The sequence below is a fragment of the Balaenoptera musculus genome, chromosome 9 (genome assembly GCF_009873245.2).
Source record: "Balaenoptera musculus isolate JJ_BM4_2016_0621 chromosome 9, mBalMus1.pri.v3, whole genome shotgun sequence".
Taxonomy (NCBI): domain Eukaryota; kingdom Metazoa; phylum Chordata; class Mammalia; order Artiodactyla; family Balaenopteridae; genus Balaenoptera; species Balaenoptera musculus.
This window is the reverse complement of record NC_045793.1, coordinates 62,074,797-62,102,481: the sequence shown is the minus strand read 5'-3', so window position 1 is coordinate 62,102,481 and position 27,685 is coordinate 62,074,797. Positions and strand designations below refer to the sequence as shown.

General features: G+C 41.9%; 1 long non-coding RNA gene across 1 annotated transcript in view; it reads left to right on the top strand.

Annotated features, from left to right (window-relative positions):
• LOC118900985 overlaps positions 1–27,685 on the top strand; it is a 114,600-nt gene that overhangs the window by 55,907 nt on the left and 31,008 nt on the right. The window contains exon 3 of the long non-coding RNA XR_005021263.1: positions 10,543–10,675. This is a non-coding gene — a long non-coding RNA (uncharacterized LOC118900985). The remainder of the gene's footprint in view (positions 1–10,542; positions 10,676–27,685) is intronic.

Here is a 27,685-nt window from a genome sequence, read left to right as displayed (position 1 = left end):
GGGAAGTAACATCCTAAAAGGGGATACAGGCAATAAACAAGTCAACAACCCATATGGAAAATGTTTTTACCTAGCCAGAAATGCTTTGAAGATAACATAATAGGGAAACTTTCATTTGGGTGGAAAGGGAAGGCCTTTCTGAGGAGGTGACGTTGAAGCTGAGACAAGGCTGTCGTGTGAAGATCAACGAGCAACGAAGTCTAGACAGAGAGAACAATCTGTGCAGCAACCCTCAGGGGAGAAGGAGCTTAATGTGAGTGAGGAGCAGGTCAGCCAGCGATGCTGAAATCCAGTAAGCAAGGGGGAACGTAGCAGGAGATCAGGCCAGAGCAGCGCAGTCCAGTAGAACTTACTGTGATGAAGGACATGCTCTACCTCTGTGCTGTACACTATGGTAACCACTAGCCACATGTGGCTATTTAAATTTAAGATAATATAAATTAAATAAAACCTAAAATTCAGTTTTTTAGTCACATCTGGCTCTATGAATATAAATATGTGTAAAAATTGTTAAAGAAATATTAAAGAATTTTTTTTTTTTTTTTTTTTTTTTTTACTATTACCAACATTTCAAATGCTCGGTAGCCACATGCGGCTGGTGACTACCATATTGGACTGTATAGGGTCAGAGGAGAAGCGGGAACAGATCAGTGGGGCTTTGCCCACCAAGGTGAGTTGTTTTGATTATTTGCTAAGTATGGTGAGAAGCCTCTGGAGGGTTTGACAAAGAGACTACTGTGATTGATTTATATGTTAAAAAATCTCTGAGGCAGCCGGGAAGAGGGCAGGGGTAGGGAGGCACCTGGAGAGGCAAGAGAGGAAAGAAGTTATAGCTATTGCATTTGCCTGGGGAAGAGAGATGAGGGTAGCTGGGACTGGTGTGGCAGCAGTGGAGCAAAGAGGTGGATGGATTCCAGATTTATTTTGGTTATCGGTCCAATACAAGTAATTGATGACTCAGATGTGAGATGCGAAGGAGAGAAACAAGTATTGATTCCTAGGTTTTTGATCTGAGCAAAATTATTCCTTTACATGTACTAATGCCATTAATTAGGCTCTTCCCATTTTTAAGGTGGATTACACTCCCTTTCTCTCTTCCAACTATGGATCTATTTTAATGACTAAACTTAGAGCATAAAGATTGCTTGATGTGGCTGGAGGGCTCTGCCTCTCCCATCACACTTCCATTGACATTGCTGTTTTCCAGGTCACCATTGACTTTCTCATCGTCAAATAAAATGGCTAATTCTTAGTTCCAGTCCTGCCTAATTGCTGCAATAGGTGCAGTTGTTGATCTAATTCCTTCATCTGTTGACCCCCAGGCCACTCTCTTCTGCTCCTCTTCCTGCCTCTCAACCTGTGCCTTCTCATTGATCTCTTTGCTGCTCCTGCTTGGCCCCCTCCACATGTTGGCGTCCCCAGGCTCAGTCTTGCTTTTTCTCTCTTGCACAACCTGGGCGACCAGCTCCACTCCATTGCCTGCATTTCCCATCTATATTCTGCAGTCTCACAAATCTATAAAGTAGCAGCACCAGCCATTTCTATGAGCCAGGAACTTTGCTAATTGAGTTAAACATGTTGTCTCATTCAATCCTTCCCTGAACTCTGTGGGTAGGTATGATTATTCTAATTGTCAGATGAGGGAGCAAAGGCTCAGGAAGGTGTAAGAACTTACCCAAGCTCAAAGAATTAAAAGTGGAGAGCTTGGATTTAAAACCAGGCCCATGCGGCTCCTCAGCTGTTGTTATAACCAGCGCTTCCTGCTGTCCATAGCCCTGGCTCAGACCTCACATTTCCAGATCTGTACTTCGAGCCACTTAGTGAAACACACATGCATGGAGCTTGCACATCTGAAAACAGGCATAAAACCAAATTTTTCACCTGCTCCTTACCTTCTATGAATCCCACAAAACAAATAATAACAAGCTGAAATATCTCCTCTCCTTGTGTTCCTTATTTGGCCTCATGGTACAAATAATCCAGTCTCCAAAACTAGAAACATCTTCATCTTTTAATACTTCTCTGCCTTCCTACATTCCGTTGATTTCCAAGTCCTACAGGGTGTACTGCACAGGTGCCCTTCACCTGAAGGAACAAGCACTCCTAGAGTTTGAGAACCACTCTAGCCTGCATTAGGATCACCTGGAGGGCTCATTAAACTCCAGATCACTGGGCCCTGTACTCAGAGTTTCTAATTCAGTAGGTTTGGGTTCTAAGGATGTGCAGGTCTAAAAGTTCCCAGGAGATGCTGCTGGTTAGCTGGGATATACACAAGTGCCAAGTGCAGCAGAAGCATAGAGGAGGGAAGGATTCGTTTTGCCTGGGAATAAGAAGGAAGGCTTTTTAAAGTGTGAAAACCAGTCAACCACCAAATAACTTGGAATGGGGGCTCTTTGTCTCTGCAAAACTGACCCCATTAGCCAGTATCACCATTATCCAGACTCACATTTCCTTCCAGGCTCACAAATATAGTGTTAACATGTCATCCCTCTCTTGCGTATCCTTCCCCACTCCTCAGCCTCTGAGCTAAACTAGAATCTGTCTAGCAGCATCAGAGTCCATACCCCTTTTCATAGGCCCTTGCAAAAAATGGTGAATGACTAGTCTGCTTTCAAACTGCCAGACACAGGGCATGAGAAGGCAGAGAGAAAGCCCAGGAGAGACCTGTGCCTGGCAGCTGCAGCTGCCTCTGTCTCTCCTGTTCTTCAGGACCTCATTCTGTTCAATAATTTGCAGAACCCCATTAACTTTGGACCCTGCCTTCTGAGAGGTGTACATCGCCACTCTCCCCCCACACCTGGTCAGGTGAGGATGCTTGGCTATGGGCTGGAACTAATCAGAGTAGCACAAGACGGAGGAAAGCCAGCACCATGAGGATCATGTTTATCTTCTCAACTTCTCATAGCTTCTGTCCCTCCTCCCTCTCACCACATTTCTAGACTTACAAGCAAATGTTTCTTTCCAGAGAATCAAAACAACAATTTAAAAAACTGAATGAGACAACGGAGAAGTGTAATTCACAGGATTTTAATAACTGCACAAAACAACATTGTAATTTAGGTGGTAATGAAACAGGAAAAAGTAACTCTATAATGCCACCATTTATTTATTTATTTTTAATATTAATTAATTAATTAATGATTTCAGCTCTGCAGGGTCTTAGTTGCGGCTTTAGTTGCGGCATGTGGACTCTTAGTTGCGACATGTGGGATCTAGTTTCCCGAACAGGGATCGAACCTGGGCCCCCTGCATTGGGAGCCTGGAGTCTTACCCACTGGACCACCAGGGATATTCCTATAATCCCACCATTTAAGTGTGTCTAACAAAGTAGACATTTTTCAAGAAATGGGGCTTCTAGTCCTTATATTTGCAGATATTTACGACCAGAGTATTGATTAAAGTTCCTCGGCCCTGGCTGCAGATCTGAGTCACTAGGAAACATGGACATCCAGGCCCTCTGGAGTTGGAGCTCAGGCATATGAACCTCTACTTTCATAACTTTTTATCAAACTAAACATGTCCATAATGTAAACTTTCACGAACTGAGCAAACTTGGGTAACCAGCGCTCAGATCAAGAAACAAATTACCACCAGCGGCTCAAGAGAGCCATTTGTACCCCTTTCCAGTTATTACAGCCCAGCCAAAGTTGTCAATATCCTAACATCACGGATTAGTTTGCTTTTGGAATTAAAAAAAAAAAAACTAAAACAATATATACTTTTGTGTCTAGCTTCTTTCCCTCAGTGTTGTGTGAGGTTCATCCATATTGTTGCAAATAGTTCTGATTTATTCATTCTCACTGCTGTATAATACTTCATTCTGTGAATAAACCTCAATTTATTTATCCATTTTACTATTGATGACAGTTAACAACTGATAATCTATTAAAGAAGATCTATTAAAATTAAGAACTTCTGTTCAACAAAAGTCACCATTAAGAGAATGAGATGGCAAGAAAGATATTCTCAATACATACACATAAAACAAAAGACTTGTACCGTGAATATAATATATATATTATATATTACGTATTAACAAGTAAAAAGCCAACTCAGAAAAAATTCTTGACACATCTCAAAAGAAAATATACAAATGACCAATAAACACACGCTCAATGTCATGAGTGGTTCAGGATATGGAAATTAAAACAATCACTGAAATGGCTAAAATAAAAATGACAGAGTACCAAGTGATGGTGAGAATACAGAACAGTGAGGATTCTCACACACTATTTTTTTTTTTTTTAAGTGAGTAACATTTTTTTTTTTAATTTCATTTATTTATTTATTTATTTATTTATGGCTGTGTTGGGTCTCCGTTTCTGTGCGAGGGCTTTCTCTAGTTGCGGTGAGCAGGGGCCACTCTTCATCGCGGTGTGCGGACCTCTCACTATCGCGGCCTCTCTTGTCGCGGAGCACAGGCTCCAGACGCGCAGGCTCAGTAGTTGTGGCTCACGGGCCTAGTTGCTCCGTGGCATGTGGGATCTTCCCAGACCAGGGCTTGAACCCGTGTCCCCTGCATTGGCAGGCAGATTCTCAACCACTGCGCCACCAGGGAAGCCCTCTCACACACTATTGATGTGAGTGTTAATTTGTACAACCACTTCAGGAACTCTTTGGTAGATCTACAAAAGCTGATCACATGCATCTCCTATGATTTAGCAATTCTATTCTCAGATATACACTCTACAGAGTCAGATATATATGTGCCCCAAAAGATAAGTATAAGATGTTCTTTGCAGCACATTTGCTATGACTCCAACAGGCATCTTTATGTTTAAAATGCTCTGCAGGTGGATTTTGAGGACCCATCAGGGCTGAGAACCATGACAATATCAAATGCATTTTTGATAGAATTTTAATTTAAAATTTCATTTTATATCCCTATTTAACAGGAAAATTATAAGACATTACCTTTCTCCTTTGCAAGAAACAAGCTGAAATGATGGAAATGGCTAGAAATTATTTACTTATAAAATATTAAATATTGGTTGTTTGTTGAAGTACTAAATATTTTATACGATATTTTTGTTAGGTGGTAGAATCTTTAAGAAGCCTTTGGCCTTGATGGTGGAATCAACTATGGGAAGGGGTTAAGGTCAGGAAAACATAATAATAATTCTTTAGTAATAAGTCTGTACTGTAATATGATACAACTTGGTCCTCAGTTGTATCATGAAATAAAAAAGGAGACTGGAAACGATTTCCCCTCCCAGGGAAGCCACCTGTTCTTCGGGCAGCATCACCAGGATGACCATCTTTTCAGGTCAGTCTCTCACTAGAGAGGTCCCAAGTGGGAGCCAGGCTCTCTGCTGGGTGTCTAATCCTCTATAATTATCCCTAGAGGTATTGCTTTCACTGCCATATGACAGGTGCAGGAGTTGAGGCTGAGGGAGGCAACATCACCTGTAGGAAGGTCACACTGCCCCTAGTAACAGAGTCAGATACTCTGGGGAGTGGGTGTTTCTGATGCCCGCAGTGGAGACACAGGCAACAGGTATTCATCTAGGACTTTTTAAATCACCATGCTAAGCACTGGATTATGTCAGGGTGTCTAGGAGGGGTGGAGACCTGAGAGTTGGTCGAAGAGGAAATTGTACTTTTGAGAGTGGGGACGCTGTTTTCTTTGGAGGATGGCAGCCATGATGTCTGTAGAGTAGAAGGCAAAAGGGCTGATTTACTCTTTCTGGTTGTGGCTGGACTTGACAGGAGAAGAACAATGTACCCAGCTTGAATGGTACTCTGCAAAGTAGGGGTATGCCCTGGCAGTGAAGGTTACAGTCTAGGTGATGGATAGTCTGCGAAGATGGAGAATCTCTTTGATAAGTAGGAGAGTGGTGGCCAGTACTGTTTGGTGGGGTGGGGGAGGGCATTTCTGGAAACAAGTTAGGGTCCATATGGTGAGGGAGGCTGGGCATGTTGCTGGAAATGGGCCTCTAGTCAGAGTTTCCAGGGGCATTTGAGAAGAGGAGTGGGGTGGCACTTCTGGGTTGCCCAGACCTATTCTTGCCTAGGAGGTAGACATCAAGGGTAGTGTTGAGGTGAAGAGACTAGGTCAGGACTATGAATCGATAGCAGTGGCCTTGGCTGCAGGCTGTAGATTTGCTTGTGCTGGTAAGTCCCTCTCAGCTTCCTATCCCACTCCAATAATACTCCCTGGACTGCTTTAGGATCTCCTGGTTCTCAGGTACATGCTCCAGGGAAGATGTGTCTTTCTCCTTGCTGCCCTGTGGCCTGATGACAGACATCTAATCTTCATTTGGCTTGGTATACAAGACCATCAAGGTGCTACTGGAGCCAGGTGCTAAGGATCTGATCTCAACTGAGGTATGAAGCTCTGGAGGGCAACCCCCAAATCATGGCCAGTTATGACCATTTATCAAACACTTGCCTTGCATTCTAAAAATGGTGTCCTCTCTAACTTATAACTTGGGCTGGAAGGGTCAGGCTGGGGAAAAGTGTAGAAGTGTGTGGTCTACACACCAGGCCTGGGAGCTGGGTGGTTGGAATGAGTGAATGGAAGCTCTCAGATTCTGCACTCCTTGAGGGTGATATTGTCCACAAGGGGGCAGCAAAAAACACAGGTACTACAATGTTTTGTGTCCCTGCGAAGGGCCAGAGTATGTGTGGTGTTAACATTTCATGCGGGAGGGGGGTGCAATCAGAAAAAAAATGTCTAGGGACTTCCCTGGTGGCTCAGTGGTTAAGAATCAGCCTGCCAATGCAGGGGACACGAGTTTGAGCCCTGGTCTGGGAAGATCCCACGTGCCGTAGAGCAACTAAGCCCATGCGCCGCAACTACTGAGCTTGCGCTCTAGAGCCCGTGCGCCACAACTACTGAAGCTGGTGCACCTAGAGTCCGTGCTCCACAACAAGAGAAGCCACCACAATGAGAAGCCCATGCACCACAAAGAAGAGTAGCCCCTGCTGGCCACAACTAGAGAAAGCCCGTGCACAGCAACGAAGACCCAACCCAGCCAAAAATAAATAAATAAATAAAATAAATTTATTAAAAAAAAAAGTCTAACAATGCTCCTTAGGGAGGTGATAATAATTACAAGTTTGAGAAACACTGCTCTAGATGCATATGAGAGAGAGGAGGGTACTGTGATTAGGTTTTAACCTGTCCCTCTGAAGATCCAGTCTCCAGTGGGACATAGCAGGGCTGAATTTTGCTTAATTTTACCTGGAAGGAAGCCTTACTGTACAGTGGGAAGAAATATAGTGTTTCCCATAGTGGACATCATCATTCTGTCATTCTTTTGTCCACAGATTCTGTCCTGAGCTGGCTGGCTGCAGAGTTATTGGTGGGTCTAGGAGGCTGAGAAACTGGAGGGCGGGAAGAGGGTGAAAAATATGATTTCAAGCATTTATGAGCAAGGGTGATTTGGGTAGAGGGGAGCAATGATTTACCCTCCCAGGCTTTGGCTACTCAGAGCGTGGTCCTCAGGCGGCAGCATCAGCACCACATGGGGAGCTTGTTAGAAATGTAGCATCTTAGGCCCCACCCAGCCCTGTGGGGTCAGAAAGTAAAGTTCACAAGCCTCTCAGGTGATTTATGTGCACATTAGAGTTTTGAGAAGCACAGCTGTAGGCCAGTGGGTCTCAGCCTTGGCTACACATTAGAATCACCTGGAGAGATGAAATGCTGTAAGACCCTCAGGCCCCACTCTGGACTACTTGGATTAGGCGCTGGTTCCAGAAGGCTCCTTGTGGGTGTTTGTTTTATGCTGAGCAACCTGATTTATGGTTTGAATAGATCACTCTGCTGCTTTGAAGGGTAATTTGTGAGAGTGTGTGCCGAAGGGCGGCAAGACCAGGAATGGATGCAGGAAAACCAGGGAGACCTTCCATATTTGCTCCATCAAGCAGAGCAAAACTGGGTCAGTGTCTTCTTTACTCATACCTCTGGGCTTTCCTTCAAGGTAGGAAAGAGTTCCCACTTTCATCTCCCACCCTATGATCTCACCTCCTCAGCTGTACTCTCTGTGATGCTCAGGAGTGTCATGAGTAATTTACACTGTAAGAGGACCACTTGGCAGCAGCGTTATCAAGAATGGATTCTCCAGGAACAAGGGAGGAAGTAAAGAGGCTGTTAAAGTGGCTTTTCTAGGAGAGACATGCTAGTAGTGGCTTCAACGAGGGGGTAGCAGAAGTGGGAGAGACAGGAAGAGTTGGGTTTAGGATTGATTTTTGGATTGCAGTTGCTGATGAATTGGATTTGGTAAGTGAAAAAGGATCACTTGACATTTTTACTTTAAACACAAATTTTAGTTTGTTACTATGTTTAATTATATTCTATTTTTAATCCAGATTACTTTCTCCCTCTTGCAGTTATGTAATGTTTTGGATAATTAAACTTTCAGAGTTCTAGGGGTGCCTGAGCACCGTCCGCACACCGCTCTTCAGTCTGTGCTGTGACTCTGATTTATCATATATGCCAATCCCAAGCTTAATGTTTAGCCCTGGTCCTCCTGAATCACTGCGAATTGTGATGATGTTGACCCACTTTCTGCTTGTTGGAACTCAGCGGTCACAGGTCTCTTGGGAAAAGCAGGATTTCTTAACCTTAGCACTCGACATTTTGGGCTACATAATTCTTTGTCACTGGGGGACTGTCCTGTACATTGTAAGATGTTTAGTAGCATCCCTAGCCTCTACCCTGTTGTGACGATCCAAAATATCTCCAGACGTTGACAGCTACCCTTTGGAGGGTAAAATTGCCCTAAGTTGAAGACCACTCTGGCTGGAAGGAAGACTTAAGAGTGTACATTTTTCGTTGCCTAGTAAGAGTGTTCCTTGAGGAGACCCTGTCTTTCTTTCTTTCAAGGGGCTTTGGGCCCATGAACTGGCTGAAGTCTGGCAATTGGTTGAGGGTCCACAATTCTTTATTGCTGAATCAGGTGTGACTTCTTTTCACCACACTACTTATATTAATCAAGTTGGACATTAGTAGGGTGATCACCTATTTCAGTTCTAGGGACATCACGATCAACTATCGAAAGTCAAAGGTCTCCATGGGTCAGACTCTTCTGTTGACTTTCAGCTCTGCTGCCCATTGTGGTAACCATATCTTCCTTGTCTTCTGTGATTAAATGCTACCAATTGGCTCCTGCCAGGCCAGGATCTCATTCTCCCCATTGAATTCAGAGACCCCAGTTTGATGGCAGCATTTCCCCCTCTCATCTCTAACCTTTAGAGAACAGCCACCGTAGCGCTCTTTATGGAAGCTGGGCTTCCTTCCCCAATGCATTTCTCAAAGCCTCAGTGGAAGGTATACCCGCTGGACCATTCTGGGAGACATAGTTAGAGGTATCTGAACAAGTATTGCATAATAAATCCACTTAAGCATGTCATTTTTCCAAAGCCTTTGGATCCCTTCATCAGTATACCAAGAAGCTTATGAAACTTTAAGTTCATTTAGTGTAAAGTACCTTTAACTCCAGGTTTAGGGCCATTTGCAGACCCTCGAGCTAACACACTGATTTCAGAATCTCTGCTTTGTGAACTTAAATAAACTAATTTCGGAGGGTCCAACAATATATTTCTTCTTCCCTGGTCCAATACAATTTAAGATCCATTCCCTTGCACATTACTGAGGTTCTGTCAATGTGTACTGACAAAATATTGCAATTCTCGAGGTGTGTATTGACCTCCTTGTGAGTCACACTTCATAGCTTACCTCCTGGGGCTTGCTGAGACGTGAAGATCAGTAGAATTTAGGGGTTCAAGGTCCCCAGCTTCATGGGAATCTGCTCCCATATTCCTATCACAAATTTTAATTCGTATTCCTTCTCAGTCTGTGTCCTAACCTTAACATAAGAAACCCTGCAAAGTTGAGAATTCAACTTGTGTTGTAATTCAGCCACCCAAAGGATTAAATTCATGTTTGGTTTTCAGAAGTCTTGGTCTTGTGGTCCAGGATATCCTTATCTTTCAGGACAGTTATAAATCCTTAAGCTCATCAGTTTCTTTTTCCCCCCGCATTCTTCAGCGCACTTAGAAGCACTCATTCACTCCCAAACTTTTTTATTTTCACTAAAATCGTCCTTGATAGCAGTTAGTTCACTCAAATCCTTGCCTTCTGTTGACACTTGATTACAGATGTCTCCAGGTGATACTTCAACTAAATCTTTTGCATGTCATAAACTACCACTGTCTCCTTTAGTCTTGTCTCTTTAACTGTATCAGGAAATCAGCTCCAGATAACCCAAAGCTAATTTAGACAACCATCCCTAAGTTTCTGTTCCCTGGAATCACTTTTAGTTTCAATTTCTATATCAGTCAGGGTTCAATCAGGGGAAAAAACCACTGTGAATAATATGGAATATGGGATTTATTATAGGATTTAGACCTTACACAATTGTGGGAGGAGATAGAGAAGTCTCTGGAAAGCTGGTGCCTCTCTGTCTAGTGGAGGCCTGAGGCCACTGAAGTCAGTAGGTCCAGGAGTTGAGAAGAAAAGCTGAATGTGAAGCAGGGGAGACTGGGGACAAATTGGGATTACATCTATCTCTCAGTGCCTCCAACTTAATGTCGCAGGTGACCGTCCCCCAGTACCTGATCCAGGACGTGGAGAGGACAGAAGAGGAGACTTGGAGGGAGCTGGAGAAGCTCCGGGCCCAGCTGCTGCCCTGCTCCAAGAAGGTGAACCAACAAGTCAAACTATAACAACGTAAGTGAACTGCCGCAGGGCACCCTGTACTGACCTTTAGACTTTAATGGCTGCCGCTTTGCTTTGGAGAGTGAAATCTCCTGCAAATTTCTCTTATGTCAAAATGTAACCCACAGGAATTCTTGGAAATAAAGCTCCAATTTAGCTAAATTAACAAAGTAGAAAGCCACCATAGAAGGGGTTGAATTTGGAATTGATTTTGGAAATAGACCTAATGGCAGTTGTCGATGGATTGGATTTTTTAGATGAGTGATAGACGAGTACTTGTACATTTTTTTGTTTGGACAGTTTTCTTTAACTTGAAATTTTGATTCCTTTTTTTGAGTAAAACAGGCTCTTTACTCTTGATAAGGTTATTTCTTTTTTTTAACTTTTTATTTATTTTTACTGAAGTATAGTTGATGTACAATATTAAGTAGCGGATACAGCATAGTAAATCACAAGGATTACTTTTTTTCTTGTATCTGTAGTGGAAACTTTAGCAGTAGACATTAATTGCTCCAGGTATGTCAAATAGATGCATCATTTTTTTGGCAATGTCAATGGTCTCATTTTTAATCCAGATTATGTTCTCTCTCTTGTAATTATATAATGGTTTTGATAATTCACCTTTCATAGCTCTAGGAGTGCTTGAATACTGCCCCAGTGGGTACTGCCATTATCCTCACGTCACTCTTCAGGGCATTATGGTTTCCTTATTAATTCAAGATTAATGATTGGTCCATAGCTTCAAGAATTGGACCCACCTTCTGCTTGTTGAAGCTCTTTCCTCCAGTGACAGCCAGGTCACCCTCTTTTCCTGATTTCCTACTTGTCTTCTCAGCCTTTTTTGCCTGCCCTTCCTTTGGTTGTTTCTCTAGTGTGGCATCCCCAGGGCCCTGCCTTTTATTTTTCTCTCTTTTGCTCTCCAAGAAAGATAAATTTCACTATATCAGGAGATGGTACCACTTACTCTGGTGGCTTGCTATCTACATAACAGCACCTGCTATTTGTCGAGCAGCTATTATATGCCATGTGAGTTACTAATGTATATAGTCTTTAATTTTAAAAAACCCTGCAGTCTTTTGTAAGAAACCCTTGTTGTGGGTATTAATTATCCCAATTTTCCCAATGAGGAAACTAAGGCTCAGTAAAGTTCAGGATTTTGCTCAAGCCAGTTAGTAAGTGGATTTGAACCAAGGTCTGTCTGACTTGTAAGCTATTGTCATAACAACTACGATTTACTGCTGCCTAAATATCCAGCTCAGATCTCCTCATGATCAGACTTTAATATCCAGTGGCATGCAGGAGAGACAGTACCTGAATGTACCCTATCATTTCAAACTTAATACATATAAATCCATTCAATCTCACCAACCATTCCACCAATTCCAACCCCCAACCCCATCCAAAAAGTACGCACCTCCTCTGGTATTCCTTATTCTTTTCGAGGTAACAGTCTCCAAAAGTTTCTGAATCTTGAGACATCTTGGGCCCTCCATCTCCTGCACTGCCCGTACCTGGTTGCTTACCAAGTCCTCCAATGTTGGGGTCAGAGGTATCTCTGCATCACTGTGGCTCCAATGTCATTTTCCACTTCCTTCCTGAACTCTTGCCACTGTTCTTCCCATTTCACAATTGGCTCTCTATACTGCTGCCAAAATTATCTTCTGAAAAAAAAATCAATCTGGTCCTGTCAGTTTGCTTTAAAACTTTTGACTCCATTTTGCCTGCAAAATAAATATGAATCTCCTTGGTATGCTGCCCAAGGCCCTTGATGACTGGCCTGGCCTGTCTTGCAGTCAGCTATTTTTCACACATATACAAGTGATTACTTTTCAGATGGATTATAGATGCCATATAGATGCAGAAAATATAAACATTTCCAAAGTCGACTGAATTCATTTTGACTTTTTATCATTTTGACTATTTTCTCAATCAATGGATACTTTAAAAAGCACAACTATTATCAGGTAGAGATGCATTTTTATATTTGGTAGGAAAGGTATTCTCATATTATAAATATTGGGAAACCAACTAGATTAGATTCTCATGAAATATGTCTTCCAGGTTTCAGAGTTTATTTCAAGAAACTTTCTTAGCCAAAGTTAGTAGAAGGATATGGACTCTAAGTTCAGGGGTGTACTTGGACTGATAAATTTGGTTTTCTGTGTATGTTGGGGGGAGTAGAAGGGGGAAATTGTAAGGTAGGATGGTGGAGGTAGGATGGTGTAGGAATACAAGCCCTAAGGCCTATAAAAAGCTGGGAATGATTTTATCTTCATTCTCAATAATACAAATAAAAATTTTAAATGCCCCTAGCTTTTTTTTTTTTTTTTTTTTTAAATAAATTTATTTATTTATTTTTGGCTGCATTGGGTCTTGCACGCGAGCTTTCTCTAGTTGCGCCGAGCGGGGGCCACTCTTCGCTGCGGTGCGCGGGCCTCTCACCGCGGTGGCCTCTCTTGTTGCAGAGTGCGGGCTCTAGGGCGCACGGGCTTAGTTGCTCAGCGGCACGTGGGATCTTCCCGGACCAGGGCCCGAACCCCTGTCCCCTGAATTGGCAGGTGGATTCTTAACCACTGCGCCACTAGGGAAGCCCCCCCTAGCTTTTTAAAATGACTCCAAAAGGGGAATAAAGGCAGAGTTGGGAAAGGACATGATTTAGCAATATAGGAATGTCATACTGTGAAACTCTGTCTTCTATTACAATCTGTGAAAAAAAGGAGGATGAAAACTATTTTCCATTCTAATGAAGCTATGGTTCTTCAGCACCATCCCCAAGACACTGTCTTGTGTGGTCAGTCTCCCACTGGTGAAGCAGTGTGTGGAGAGAGTGGGCTGTGGGTTCAGACAGGTTTGAGTTCCAATCCTAGGCATTCTCTCTGACCTTAAACAAATCAAAGCTCTGAGACTCTCTTTTTTGTTCTTCAAATGGGAATAAAATACACATTTCAAAGTAATGGTGAGGTTTCTATGAAGTAAGGTTGATCTGCAGGGAATTTATACAGGTTCATTTGCTTTCCCCAGTGCCATGCTTCCAGATATCTTCTATATGTTTAGTGTTTCAATCTCTGGGTGTCTTTGGAGCTGATTCAGTCCACTTGGTGGACAGATATGGAAACTCAAGAGGTCTTATAGGTTATCTGCAGCTGTATGGCCAGGTTCCTACCCGGTGTTTCTTCCCCTTCATTGATTTTATTCCAAGTGATGAAGAAACCAGATGACAGTGAAATAATATGGAGATAGAAAATTGGCTTGGAGGTAGCAAATATTCAAGAGCCTACTTAATGTCAGTGCTGTGCCAGGAGTTGGTGGACAAAGCAACCCATTTACCTGAGGTGCTCACAGCCTGGCAGCAGTGACACAGACGTAACCCAAGATCTACAGGACAGATTAGACTGGAGTAACCGTAAGTGAAGTGCCAAATGCTGCAGACCCAGAGGAAGGAAGGATGCATTCTGCCTGGGGACAAAGTAGAATGGCATCTAGAGTGTGGGGCACTGTGTGTGTACGTGTGGGGAGGGCAGTCTACCAGCTCGCCATTCATTAATGCAACACAAATCTGTGGAGCAACAAATCTGTGCCAGCTAACCACTGCATCCTGCTACCAGATATGAGAATGGAGGAGAGGGAACCTACCGATAATGTACAGTCACGGAGTGGGGACAGGAATAAGATGCAGGGGAACGTAACAATGCTAGGCAATAATTTTCTCTAAAAGAGATGTGAACAGAAGCAGAAGCAGCATTATGTACAGTGCAGCAAGCAAGGCAACCTCTGAATGGCTGGGAGGGGCTTGTTATTCTCTGCGGAAACCCCTTTTACTTGGTCACACTTCTTTTCTGACAGCCAGGTGCATAAATACAGCTTTACCCCTCACCCTCTCCCTTTTCTCTGCTCCTTGCTTCTTTTCTATACACAGCTCCCTCCTACCCGTCCCCCTGTTCCTCTGGACTGCTGGTCTGAGGTAGCATCTGCCTAGCGCAGCAGGGGCTCCACCCCTTTGAAGCCCTGCTGGAACCCTGCAGGAGTTGGGTAACTTGCAGTCTGAACTAATGTATCCAGCCAAGCAGAATGCAGAGGAGCCGGGGGGCGGGGGGGGGGCGGGGGGGGGAAACAGAGAGCAGGCTGAGAACAGCTGAGGGCTGCCTGCAGCCCCCGTGGTGCAAGTCCGCATCTATTTCTGCATCACAGCTCTCTGTACAGTTTTGAGTTACCTATAATCAGAGAGTAAGTCAGTGATGTTCAAGCTTGGTTGGTCATCAGAATCTCCAAGGGAGCTTTTAAAAGATGCAATCATCCAGGCCACACAGAGACCCATAGAAGTGGAATTCTTTCTTGGAGATCCAGTGTGAGAACATTTTACAAAGCTGTACAGGGGTTACTTATGATGTGCATTTAGAGCTGAGAATCATAGGAATTAATTCAATTTTCTATAGACTTCTCATGAAAAGTTATTTTTGTGAACTACCAGTAGGGGATGCTGACAAACCAGCTCCTTTCACATATGGAAGAGTGAAGCGCAAAGATTGTAAATGGCTAAGAAAATTGAAATTTCAAAATATAAAAACTTTAAGTAGTTTTTAATATTTCCTGTCTTAAGTTTGTTGCAGACTTATGGGAGTAGTCAGGAAGTCTTCTGCTTAGGTTCTCCAGTCTGGAAGGGTTTGCAGACTATCCTGGCCCAGGTGTAAGATGTCTTTTTTTACAAAAATAATTGTGGTGGCGCCTGGATGTCAAATATTAACTTTCGTCCCACAGTGATAATAACAATGGCTGACATTGTTTTTTGGCCATGCCATGCAGCTTGTGGGATCTCAGTTCCCTGACTGGGGATTGAACCCAGGCCATGGCAGTGGAAGCCCAGAATCCTAACCACTAGGCCACCAGGGAACTCCGTAATAGCTGACATTTTAAAAGCTCCTACTGTGTGCCAGATGCTCTGCTAGATCTCACTAATTCTCTGATTACTTCTAAACCCACAGCAGTCCTGGAAAGTTGTTATATGGCTTCCACCTGACAGGTGAAGGAACTGAGGTTTAATGTCACCCAGCTTGTAAGTGATAAAGCCAGGATTCTAAAATGTATATCTCTGATTCCAGAGTCCAGAATCTCAAAATGAGAGCTTATGAGAGAACAAAGCTGGGTGGAGAGCACTGACCAAACAGGAGGCAAAACCCAGAATGCTTGTGTATGTAGATCAAATATGGCTGGTACTAAGGAGGCTGGAGCAGGGGACATGATGACCGAGACAAGATACGGTTGTATTTGGCAATTTACCTGTTCTTGGTTAAGACTCCTCTCCCTTTAGCAGGAACAGTTTGCCTGGAGGTGAACCTTGACCTGTGCTCCAGTGAGTACAGTCAGGTGAGGAGGAGTTGACCCTGACGGTATAGCATTCCACTGAGATGCCAGTGATCTACCACTTGAGGGAGGGGGTGGATGGACTTTCTTACTTTCCTTGGTCCACCAGAAGAGTTCTCAAAAATACTCTTGGAGCTCCTGAGCTTGCTAAATGTCAACCTTTCCTTCATTAGATTTTTCGTGAGCACCTCCATATGCCAGGAAGTTTGCTAAGCATTGGATTGTGCCAGTGGTTCCAGGAGGAAAAGGGTGCTGGGAGATGGCAGAGGAAAAGTGTACTTTGGGGATATAGGGTGTTCTGTGTGAAGGAAGGTGGAGATTGGCTCTAGGCGTGTTCCGTGGGGGCTGGATAGGTAGCTGAGCTATGTAATCAGCTGCCTGTCTAAAGAGTGTGCAAAAGAGCACCTGACGGCAGTTGGGCATTGGGCAGACACATAATCGTAGGGATATACTTGCAATCTGGAAGTATAAGCCTAGGGGGCTGGTTAGCTCAAGTTCAGTTAGGTTGAATGTAGCTGAAGAACTGGCTAAAATGAAGGCCATAGTCATGTTTTCCTGGGGCCTCTGAGACTGGGAATGGTGGAACATACCTGTATGAGTTTCTCTAGAGAAACAGAACCAATAGGAGATTGTGTGTAATTATATGTAAAGAGATTTATTTTTAAGGAACTGGCTCATGCAATTGTGTGGGGGATGACAAGTCTGAAATCAGTGGGGTAGACTAACATGCTGGAAACTCAGGTAGGACCTCTATCTTGAGTCTTGAGGAAGAATTCTTCTCCAGAAACCTGTTTTTGCTTCTAAGGCCTTCAGCTAATAGGCTGAGGCCCACCCACATTGCCAAGGGTAATCTGCTTTACTTAAAGTCAACTGATTGTAGAAATTAATCACACCTACAAAATTCCTTCAGTCAACCTCCAGACTAATGTTTGATCAAACTGGCTGTCATGGCTTAGCCAAGTTGACAAATAAAATTTAACCATCACAGCATCCTTACGCTGCCTGCAGGTAGGAGTCAAGGGGTGCTGTTGAGACGAGACTCATTATGGATGTAGTGTCATGGTAGCCCTATGAACTGGATTTGCAGCCATACATGGACAGCAGTGGTCTTTTTAGGGTGGCAGGGAGGACTAGAGGCCTGCTTTTGCTTCCCAGCTGTATAAACTTTCCCTAGAGAAGCCCTCTAGGCTCTTCCCATTTCAGGACTTCCCCCAGATAGATGCCAGTAGGGCTGCCAAGGAAAAGCATTCTTCTGCTGCCTGAACTGGGCCTGTTGCTGCCAAGTTTTCAGATTGGAGTTTTTCCTGGGCTGGGCAGTTTCCTAGATGGGATTTCTGCTAGGCCTATTTGAATGCTGGGAATATAGCAAAGGGTGAAATTAAACTATCTGAAGGCCCTCAAATGGCCCAAATCACAATCAGTCTCAACCTGATCCCACAGGAACTTCTGGAGCATAAATTATACCCATAGAGTTTGTCCAGCCTTGAGGAAAAGAAGCAGGGCACCCCTACTTCTACTTCAGTCAGTCATTGTCTTCAAGGCTTCCTGGAAGAAATATAAATCCCCAGCCACTTCCTGTACTCTGCACAGGTGAGGTGGCTCTGGTGCCCAAGGTCAAGCCTCTGGAGAAGGTCACAGGTACCTGCTGTTAGCAGCAAAGCCCTCCGAAGCTGGGGGATTAGATCACGGAGCTGCTAGAAGAGATCCAAAGGGGATTTTAATGGGGCACTAAGAGTTTCCATACACTAAATAAATGGTTATTATTACTATTTCTGGGTCTGCCTTAGTTGCTAGTAGTCTGCATGAGGTGGTCAGGGGAGCCTATTTTAAAGTTTCTGCTTTAAGGACTTAAAGCCAGCTTTGATCATTGATAATACTTAGCAAATGTCCAGAACTGTGGAGAGTCTGAGATGTTTTCCCCCTACTTGCAAACTAACAAGTTAGCCAGACAGTTTCATGGATGTGGGCAGAAGATATGAGACCCCTGGATCAGAGACAAAGGATTTAATTACCGTAATAACAGTAGCCAAGCATCAGCATTTTCTTGCAGTGGTTCCCTAAACCCAGACTCCTACAGGGCAGTGAAGAGGGCTAGGTGACAACTGCATGGGCAGTGAGTGGGTTGTGTTACAGAGAAGAGCCCTGAGCTTAGAGAACCTGAATCTTTTATAATGGGAAGTAAGAAAAACCTCCCTTTGCTCTAGAGGGGGAAACTGTCTTCATTTCTCAACTGTTCACTATACAAACATTCTTGAAAAGATGGCTTGGTTCAAAGGCAGTCAGTGCCTCTGCTTGCAAGACCTGCAGAAACATGAGGGACATTTGGATAACCATCTCCAACAGTAGTAGGTGCAGAGGCAGGGAGACCTTTGGTATCTGCTTTCTTCCTTTCTGGTTCTGAAAAGTATTTTTGGAGAAAATCCTTTCCCTGATGCACATGTGTGGGCTGTTTTTGTTTTACCTCTGTTGACCTTGATCATTTTCAGCAACTCTCAAAATCTTTTAATTTTATTTTTCCTTATTTTCCTTTGTGGTTATTCCAAATATTATCACCTCATTATATTATGACAGGAAACTTACATGACCTCTTTTGATTTCCATATCTGAAAACTAAGTAAGGTAGTCTAAATAGGCTCTAAGGATCTTTCCAGACATAGGGTTTGAAGCCTTAAACATACATGAGATATTTGGGAGCATGGTAATTTTAGTAACAGGGAAAGAAAAAAAGACATTAATACCTACAAGAACAACTTAATTTCATTTAAAGTCGTAATGTTGTACAATGGATCTGTTATTTGTGTTATAGATGAAGAAATTGAGACTCAGAGAAGTGACTTGTTCAAGGTCACAGAGCTACCAAGAGTGTTGCCAGGATTTGAAGCCAAATCCATTTGAATCCAGAGTCTGCTTCTTCCAGTCACCACATTCTGATTCTATAATGGGAGACTGTCCAATATGAGATGGTGTCCTGGTCATGCTGAAGAACTAGTGGCTTCACGAGGGGGAAAACTGTTTCCATCCTCCCTTCTTATTACAGGACATTATGGAAGCCTAAATTGTATTATAATTCAGGTGGCTTTACTCCAGTTTCCTTATTGAAGTCTACCTAAGGAGCCAGACTTGTTTTAATTGAATTATTGAAAATAAAGTATAGTATCCTGACCTATTTATCGATATATAAGCCCTAGACTAATCTCCTTTCCACCACCCACTGTCACCCACACTATATACATACATGCTTACGCTGTTACAAGACCAAATTTATTGTTCAGTCCATATATACCGTTGTTCTCAAAGTCTACATCCTTGGAATGCCCCTGCCTTTAAAAAGTTACTTAGCGTGAATAAGTGCTGAAAGTTGGAAAAGTACGTAAAGAAACATAAATCTAGTTGACTCTCAACTTTTTAAGTATGAGAATTTTTTTTAAACGTCAGAAAATTGCAACTCCACATGATAATAGCTATACATTTTTGTGTTCCATTGATTGAAAAATACATGAATAAAACTAGTATGAATTCAGTAAAACTTTGAAATGAGTTTTTTATTTTCTTCATCTCAACAGCATCTGTATCCATCTGAAAAATAATCACTCATATATGTGTGAGAAATAGCTAACTTATAGGGAGGCTGGGCCAGTTGGTAAGGGCCTTAGGGACATAACAAGAAGATTTGAAATTTATTCTGTAGGCAAAATGGAGTCAAAGAGGTTTCAAAGCAAGGTGGCAGAATTCAATTGATTGTTTTTTCTGGAAGATAATTCTGTCAGCAGTGCAGAGAGCCAAATGGCATAGGAAAGACTAGTAGCAGAAGGTCAGTTAGGAGATAGGAGATGTTAGGAGTATCAGTGATGCACAGGTGCTCTGGCCCCAGCACCGGAGGACTTGGTGACCAGCTACGTGTGGGGCGTGCCAGAGAGGGCATGGCTAAGAATATTTCTAAATTTGGAAACTGTGTTGGAGGGTGAGACCATGAGTGAAATACGGAATATCAGAAGACAAGGCTTTTATTAAATTATTTGTTTTGGGGGATGGAGTTGGAATAGGGGAGGATATAGATAATATTGAGTTAGATTTTATATATACATATATAATCTCGTGCTTGTATATGTACATACACACATAAACATATATACATACATAAAACATATATAAAAGTGAAGTGTGGGCTACAACCAGATGATGTCCATTAGGCCGCTAGACATATGGGTCTAAACTGAGGCAATATAACTTGAACTTCAGGTAACAGGCAACCATCTCCAATGATGGAACAAGTAGAGACCTAGGGAAAGCTTGGTTTTATTCTCAGTGCAAGGGTTTATTCTTGACCTCTCTTGGGAAGAGAACAAACTTACTTCTAGTCAGTCCTCATCTTGGCCCTTGTTGAAAGAGTTGAAATTTCTGGGGATTCTATATATTATACCAAGTACAATTTCCCCCCAGGTGATTCGACTTCAAGGGCTACAGGAGGGGTAATTTTAGTTCCATTGTTTAGTTTGGATTCTCTTGAAGCAGAGACTGAGACAAGAATTCTGGTTTAAGCAGGTTATTTGGGAATTTCAGGAAACACTGATATGAACAGGAGAAGTAAAATAGGGGGGGAAAAGCAACTATAACACAATATTAAGTGATCTGCTATAGTGGGAGACTAGAGCTTAATCCCACAAGGACCTCCTTGGAAATTATGCAAATACATGCCCAAGGGATGAGACAGCTGGGCTATTTATCTGCCAACTTCAAGAGTTACTGGTTGAGGGTTACTCCTAAGGGTGTTAATTCCTTTGCATTTTTCACCTGCCAGAAGCTTAGGTAAGAAGCCTATTGTATTTCTGAAAAAAGTCCCCAGGAAACAAGAGGCAGATATTGGCAGTTGGAAGGCATCTGGAGCCCACCTAAAGGTCTGAGAGATATGGGAGGGCACTGACTGTGTCTGCTATCCCCTGTCCCAAGGGAAGAGATCATACACACAGGCAGCAGGAAGGTACCCCTAGACCTCTAAGAGCTTGACCATTAAAATCAACAGGAAATGTAGAAACAATACAATCTTAATTGAACAGGAAGGGAAAATATCACTGTAGCCCAACTAATTGGGCTAATGTGTTTACAGGAAGCTGGAATAGTCATCAGGGAAATACCAGCCTGGAAAAGATGCAAGATGTGTGGGAGCTGCATTGCTCTGGACCCTGAGTGCCCTTATTAGCAAAATCAGTTCTCCAGTGACTTATATGATCTCAGTGGTTTAGATCAAGGGAGGGCAAACTTTCTGTGAAAGGCCATATCATATTTTAGGCTTTGTGGACCATACGGTCTCTGCCACAACTACTCATCTCTACCATTGTCTTGCAAAATGGGCATGGCTGTGTTCCAGCAAAGCTCTATTTATGAACACAAATTTGAATTTCATATAATTTTGATTTGTAACAAAATATTAATTTTCTTGTTATTTTATAACCATTTAAAAATGTAAAACTAAATATTTAATCTGTACTTCATACAAAAACAAGTGGGGGAGGGGGTTCAGATTTGGCTTATGGGCCAAATACTAATACTAATACTACTACTAATAATAATTCACTGACCCCTGCTGTAGAAATGAAAGCAGATGAATACCTCCATCTGTGATAACTTGAAGCCCTTGGTCATTTTTTTTTTTGAATTTTTGAATTTTATTTATTTATGTTTTTATACAGCAGGTTCTTATTAGTCATCAATTTTATACACATCAGTGTATACATGTCAATCCCAATCGCCCAATTCATCACACCACCACCCCCACCCCACCGCCGCTTTCCCCCCTTGGTGTCCATGCGTTTGTTCTCTACATCTGTGTCTCAACTTCTGCCCTGCAAACCAGTTCATCTGTACCATTATTCTAGGTTCCACATATATGCGTTAATATATGATATTTGTTTTTCTCTTTCTGACTTACTTCACTCTGTATGACAGTCTCTAGATCCATCCACGTCTCAATAAATGACCCAATTTCGTTCCTTTTTATGGCTGAGTAATATTCCATCGTATATATGTACCACAACTTCTTTATACATTCATCTGTCGATGGGCATTTAGGTTGTTTCCATGACCTGCTTATTGTAAATAGTGCTGCAATGAACACTGGGATGCATGTGTGTTTTTGAATTATGGTTTTCTCTGAGTATATGCCCAGTAATGGGATTGCTGGATCATACGGTAATTCTATTTTTAGTTTTTTAAGGAACCTGCATAGTGTTCTCCATAGTGGCTGTATCAATTTACATTCCCACCAACAGTGCAAGAGGGTTCCCTTTTCTCCACACCCTCTCCAGCATTTGTTGTTTGTAGATATTCTGATGATGCCCATTCTAACTGTTGTGAGGTGATACCTCATTGTAGTTTTGATTTGCATTTCTCTGATAATTAGTGATGGTGAGCAGCTTTTCATGTGCTTCTTGGCCATCTGTATGTCTTCTTTGGAGAAATGTCTATTTAGGTCCTCTGCCCATTTTTGGATTGGGTTCTTTGTTTTTTTAATATTGAGCTGCATGAGCTGTTTATATATTTTGGAGATTAATCCTTTGTCTGTTGATTCATTAGCAAATATTTTCTCCCATTCTGAGGGTTGTCTTTTCTTCTTGTTTATGGTTTCCTTTGCTGTGCAAAAGCTTTGAAGTTTCATTAGGTCCCATTTGTTTATTTTTGTTTTTTTTCCATTACTCTAGGAGGTGGATCAAAAAAGATCTTGCTGTGATTTATGTCAAAGAGGGTTCTTCCTATGTTTTCCTGTAAGAGTTTTATAGTGTCCGGTCTTACATTTAGGTCTCTAATCCATTTTGGGTTTATTTTTGTGTATTGTGTTAGGGAGTGTTCTAATTTCATTTTTTTACATGTACCTGTCCAGTTTTCCCAGCACCACTTATTGAAGAGACTGTCTTTTCTCCATTGTATATCCTTGCCTCCTTTGTCATAGATTAGTTGACCATAGGTGCGTGGGTTTATCTCTGGGCTTTCTATCTTGTTCCATTGATCTATGTTTCTGTTTTTGTGCCAGTACCATATTGTCTTGATTACTGTAGCTTTGTAGTATAGTCTGAAGTCAGGGAGTCTGATTCCTCCAGCTCCATTTTTTTGCCTCAAGACTGCTTTGGCTATTCGGGGTCTTTTGTGTCTCCATACAAATTTTAAGATTTTTCATTCTAGTTCTGTAAAAAATGCCATTGGTAATTTGATAGGGATTGCCTTGAATCTGTAGATTGCTTTGGGTAGTATAGTCATTTTCACAATATTGATTCTTCCAATCCAAGAACATGGTATATCTCTCCATATGTTGGTATCATCTTTAATTTCGTTCATCAGTGTCTTATAGTTTTCTGCATACAGGTCTTTTGGCTCCCTAGGTAGGTTTATTCCTAGGTATTTTATTCGTTTTGTTGCAATGGTAAATGGGAGTGTTTCCTTAATTTCTCTTTCAGACTTTTCATCATTAGTGTATAGGACTGCAAGAGATTTCTGTGCATTAATTTTGTATCCAGCAACTTTACCAAATTCATTGATTAGCTCTAGTAGCTTTCTGGTGGCATCTTTAGGATTCTCTATGTATAGTATCATGTCATCTGCAAACAGTGACAGTTTTACTTCTTCTTTTCCAATTTGTATTCCTTTTATTTCTTTTTCTTCTCTGATTGCCGTGGCTAGGACTTCCAAAACTATGTTGAATAATAATGGTGAGAGTGGACATCCTTGTCTTGTTCCTGATCTTAGAGGAAATGCTTTCAGTTTTTCACCATTGAGAATGATGTTTGCTGTGGGTTTGTCATATATGGCCTTTATTATGTTGAGGTAGGTTCCCTCTATGCCCACTTTCTGGAGAGTTTTTATCATAAATGGGTGTTGAATTTTGTCAAAAGCTTTTTCTGCATCTATTGAGATGATCATATGGTTTTTCTTCTTCAATTTGTTAATATTGAATTTGTTAATTTTGTGATTAACAAAATTTTGTGATTTTGTGATTATTCAATTTGTTAATATTGTGATTGTTTATCACATTGATTGATTTGCATATATTGAAAATTCTTGCATCCCTGGGATAAATCCCACTTGATCATGGTTTATGATCCTTTTAACGTGTTTCTGGATTCTGTTTGCTAGTATTTTGTTGAGGATTTTTGCATCTATATTCATCAGTGATATTGGTCTGTAATTTTCTTTTTTTGTAGTATCTTTGTCTGCTTTTGGTATCAGGGTGATGGTGGCCTCATAGAATGAGTTTGGGGGTGTTCCTTCCTCTGCAATTTTTTGGAAGAGTTTGAGAAAGATGGGTGTTAGCTCTTCTCTAAATGTTTGATAGAATTCACCTGTGAAGCCATCTGGTCCTGGACTTTTGTTTGTTGGAAGATTTTTAATCACAGTTTCAATTTCATTACTTGTGACGGGTCTGTTCATATTTTCTATTTCTTCCTGGTTCAGTCTTGGAAGGTTATACCTTTCTAAGGATTTGTCCATTTCTTCCAGGTTGTCCATTTTATTGGCATAGTAGTCTCTTAGGATGCTATGTATTTCTGCGGTGTCTATTGTAACTTCTTCTTTTTCATTTCTAATTTTAATGATTTGAGTCCTCTCCCTCTTTTTCTTGATGAGTCTGGCTAATGATTTATCAATTTTGTTTATCTTCTCAAAGAACCAGCTTTTAGTTTTATTGATCTTTGCTACTGTTTTCTTTGTTTCTATTTCATATATTTCTGCTCTCATCCTTATGATTTCTTTCCTTCTGATAACTTTGAGTTTTCTTTGTTCTTCTTTCTCTAGTTCCTTTAGGCGTAAGAGTAGATTGTTTGTTTTAGATTTTTCTTATTTCTTGAGGTAGGCTTGTATAGCTATAAACTTCCCTCTTAGAACTGCTTTTGCTGCATCCCATAGGTTTTGGATCATCGTGTTTTCATTGTCATTTGTCTCTAGGTATTTTTTGATTTCCTCTTTGATTTCTTCAGTGATCTCTTGGTTATTTAGTAACGTATTGTTTAGCCACCATGTGTTTGTGTTTTTTACGTTTTTTTCCCTGTGATTCATTTCTAATCTCATAGCATTGTGGTCAGAAAAGATGCTTGATATGGTTTCAGTTTTCTTAAATTTACTGAGACTTGATTTGTTACCCAAGATGTGATCTATTCTGGAGAATGTTCTGTGCGCACTTGATAAGAAAGTGTAATCTGCTGTTTTGGGATGGAATGTCCTATAAGTATCAATTAAATCTATCTGGTCTATTGTGTCATTTAAAGCTTCTGTTTCCTTATTTATTTTCATTTTGGAAGGTCTGTCCATTGGTGTAAGTGAGGTGTTAAAGTCCCCTACTATTATTGTGTTACTGTCGATTTCCTCTTTTATAGCCGTTAGCAGTTGCCTTATGTATTGAGGTGCTCCTATGTTGGGTGCATATATATTTATAATTGTTACATCTTCTTCTTGGATTTATCCCTTGATCATTATGTAGTGTCCTTCCTTGTCTCTTGTAACATTCTTTATTTTAAAGTCTATTTTATCTGATATGAGTATTGCTACTCCAGCTTTCTTTTGATTTCCATTTGCATGAAATATCTTTTTCCATCTCCTCACTTTCAGTCTGTATGTGTCCCTAGGTCTGAAGTGGGTCTCCTGTAGACAGCATATATATGGGTCTTGTTTTTGTATCCATTCAGCAAGCCTGTGTCTTTGGTTGGAGCATTTAATCCATTCACGTTTAAATTAATTATCAATATGTATGTTCCTATGACCATTTTCTTAATTGTTTTGGGTTTGTTTTTGTAGGTCCTTTTCTTCTCTTGTGTTTCCCACTTAGAGAAGTTCCTTTAGCATTTGTTGTAGAGCTGGTTTAGTGGTGCTGAATTCTCTTAGCTTTTGCTTGTCTGTAAAGCTTTTGGTTACTCCATCGAATCTGAATGAGATCCTTGCTGGGTAGAGTAATCTTGGCTATAGGTTCTTCCCTTTCATCACTTTAAGTATATCATGCCACTCCCTTCTGGCTTGCAGAGTTTCTGCTGAGAAATCAGCTGTTAGCCTTATGGGAGTTCCCTTGTATGTTATTTGTTGTTTTTCCCTTGCTGCTTTCAGTAATTCTTCTTTGTTTTTAATTTTTGCCAATTTGATTACTATGTGTCTTGGCGTGTTTCTCCTTGGGTTTATCCTGTATGGGACTCTCTACGCTTCCTGGACTTGGATGGCTATTTCCTTTGCCATGTTGGGAAGTTTTCAACTATAATCTCTTGAAATATTTTCTCGGGTCGTTTCTCTCTCTCTTCACCTTCTGGGACCCCTATAATGTGAGTGTTGTTGCGTTTAATGTTGTCCCAGAGGTCTCTTAGGCTGTCTTCATTTCTTTTCATTCTTTTTTCTTCATTCTGTTCCACAGCAGTGAATTCCACCATTCTGTCTTCCAGGTCACTTATCTGTTCTTCTGCCTCAGTTGTTCTGCTATTGATTCCATCTAGTGTAGTTTTCATTTCAATTATTGTATTGTTCATCTCTGTTTGTTTGTTCTTTAATTCTTCTAGGTCTTTGTTAAATATTTCTTGCATCTTCTCCATCTTTGCCTCCATTCTTTTTCCGAGGTCCTGGATCATCTTCACTATCATTATTCTGAATTCTTTTTCTGGAAGGTTGCCTATCTCCACTTCATTTAGTTGTTTTTCTGGGGTTTTATCTTGTTCCCTCATCTGGTACATAGCCCTCTGCCTTTTCATCTTGTCTACCTTTCTGTGAATGTGGTTTTTGTTCCACAGGCTGCAGGATTGTAGTTCTTCTTGCTTCTGCTGTCTGCCCTCTGGTGGATGAGGCTATGTAAGAGGCTTGTGCAAGTTTCCTGATGGGAGGGACTGGTGGTGGGCAGAGCTGACTGTTGCTCTGGTGGGCAGAGCTCAGTAAAACTTTAATCCACTTGACTGCTGATGGGTGGGGCTGGGTTCCCTCCCTGTTGGTTGTTTGACCCGAGGCAACCCAACACTGGAGCCCAGCTGGGCTCTTTGATGGGGCTAATGGTGGACTCTGGGAGGGCTCACACCAAAGAGTACTTCCCAGAACTTCTGCTGCCAGTGTCCTTGTCCTCACGGTGAGCCACAGCCACCCCCCGCCTCTGCAGGAGACCTTCCAACACCAGCAGGTAGGTCTGGTTCAGTCTCCCCTGGGTCACTGCTCCTTCCCCTGGGTCCCAATGCGCACACTACTTTGTGTGTGCCCTCCAAGATTGGAGTCTCTGTTTCCCCCAGTCCTGTCGAAGTCCTGCAATCAAATCCCACTAGCCTTCAAAGTTTGATTATCTAGGAATTCCTCCTCCTGTTGCCGGACCCCTGGTTGGGAAGCCTGACATGGGGCTCAGGACCTTCATTCCAGTGAGTGGACTTCTGTGGTGTAAGTTTTCTCCAGTTTGTGAACCAACCAGCAGTTATTGGATTTGATTTTACTGTGATTGCGCCCCTCCTACCGTCTCATTGTGGCTTCTCCTTTGTCTTTGAATGTGGGGTATCTTTTTTGGTGAGTTCCAGTGTCCTCCTGTTGATGATTGTCCAGCAGCTAGTTGTGATTCTGGTGTTCTCTCAAGAGGGGGTGAGAGCATGTCCTTCTGCTCTGCCATCTTGGTTCAGGGCCCTCCTTTGATTTTTATGCAAGAAAAATTTTTCCCTTTGTCATTTAAATATCCATTTC